The sequence below is a fragment of the Nannospalax galili genome, unplaced genomic scaffold, assembly GCF_000622305.1.
Source record: "Nannospalax galili isolate Female #2095 unplaced genomic scaffold, S.galili_v1.0 scaffold553, whole genome shotgun sequence".
Classification (NCBI taxonomy): domain Eukaryota; kingdom Metazoa; phylum Chordata; class Mammalia; order Rodentia; family Spalacidae; genus Nannospalax; species Nannospalax galili.
Window position 1 is genome coordinate 4239680 of NW_008336313.1, and position 2116 is coordinate 4241795.

Here is a 2116-nt window from a genome sequence, read left to right on the forward strand (position 1 = left end):
AAATGTGGAATAAGAATGAGATGGAAATATGTGTGACGAGGAGAATTCTAGCTAAGTACCACAAAACTTGACTGTCTGAAGGATATCTTCAGCATTTATTTTCAAGGAAAGAAACAAAATGCCACTTTTCTTTTGGTATATTCATTTCTCTTTAAAAATTACGTATTTTTATTTTTAATATTTTATTATTTTTATTTGATGTGTGTGAGTATATTGCCTGCATGTATGTAAATGCACCCATGTTGTACAATGCCTGCAGAGCTCAGAAAAGGGCATTAGATTCCCCTGGAACTGGAGTTACAGACAGTTGTTAGCTGCCATGTGGGTGCTAGGACTCAAACCCAGGTCCTCTGCAAGAGCAGCCAGTGCTCTCAACTGCTGAGCCATCTCTCTAGCCCTTTAAATTTCTTTTTAATTAAAATTTTTACTTTTGTGTGTGTTTGTATATATGTGTGTGTGTGCACATGTGTGGTCACATGCCACAGCGCACATGGGACAGTCAGAGGACAACATGAAGGAGTCAGTTATCTCCTTCCATTGTCTGGGTTCTGGGGATTGAACTCAGACTTTTAGGCTTGGTGGTAAGTGCCTTTACTTGCTGAGCCACCTCACTGGCCACTGGTATATTTATTTTTTATAAACCAAAGGCAATGTGACAGATTTTCTACTTTGTAAAAGGTCTCAACAAATGTAATCAAATTTTCTATAATAAACAAATTCTTAAGGGAAGCATTTTGAGTGATATAGTTATGTATATTATATTTTTCGGGTATCATCTCATCACTAAAGGATCACCTTCCTCCTTAAATTGACTATCAAAAAAAAAAATTTAAAGAGATACCAAGTGTTTGAAGTATCTGTGGGTGTCTCATGTTGGAAAGCTTCATTGATGTAGACTATCAATAGTCTAACTCAATGCTGTTCTTTCCATTTACAGTACTTCACTGGCGTCTGCTTGTTTAAAAGGGCTACAGGGAAACTGATAATGTTAAGTAAATAGATTACTAATCACATTCAACTCTCTTCCCTCAGTGGACCTAACAGACATAACTCCTGTTATGCTAATAGGAGTTTTGAACGCAAACCGCTGGGTTCTTCAGTTTCCCATGAAGAATCTATCACTCCTAATCTTTTCAGTGGGTTGCAAATGGTATTTAGCTTTAGGTTTAATTGCTTACCTGGTTGGGACAATGATCTGTTGGAAATGATTCAAACCAGTAGGTTTTATTTCTTCCTTTTGTGGCCCTTCCTACAGCACCAGCAGGATGAAGCATTTATCAAAGCCTAGAATACAGACCCTCAGAGAACATAGTTGCTTTGTAGATTCAAGGTTGAGGCAACTATTTGGATAAAGGTTGCTTAGAACTTTGGAGTTAGCAGGTACTTTCACTGTGTACACAGTCACCCCGAAATCTCACTGCAGTTGTTCTGAGAATAGGTGGAACAGGCCTGTTATTCCAGCATGCAGAGGGATTGTCAGTTCCACTGAAGTTTCTTGCCCATGTCACAAAGTTCACACTTATGGAAACCAGATTGACACTCAAATATTACCACAAGCCTAGTGCCGTATCCTCCATTCAAATTGCTTTTGCAGACTTCATGGTGATCAGTGTTCATGGTGACCAGTGTTCTGTTCTTTTCTATGTGTGGCTCTGTTAGGCTTGGGTGGCAAGAGTGTGCCCCACTGACACTGTTCTTGAAGTATTTGGAGTTTATTTAATGAGTGTTTGCTGTTGATAAAATGGCTACAGTGTGAACTGCATTTTCATCAAGCATTTCAGAACAGAAAGAAAAGGGAGTGGGCTATTGATTGGGGAAAGTTTTGTGGAGACATTTATTTTAGATACTCAATCCTTATCAGATGTATGATTTGCCAGTATTTTCTCTCACTCTGTGCTTTTTTAAAAAATTTTATTAATAATGTCCTTTAATGCCCAAAAGTTTTTAATTTGATGAAGTTCAATTTTATTTTATTTGGTTGCTCATGCTTAGGTATCTAAGAATATATTACCAAGAGGCTAGAGAGGTAGCTCAGAGGGTAAATGCACTTGCTTCAAAAGCATGAGGAGTTGAATTCGAAATCCATAAACCCACATAAAAAGCTGGGCATGGCTGT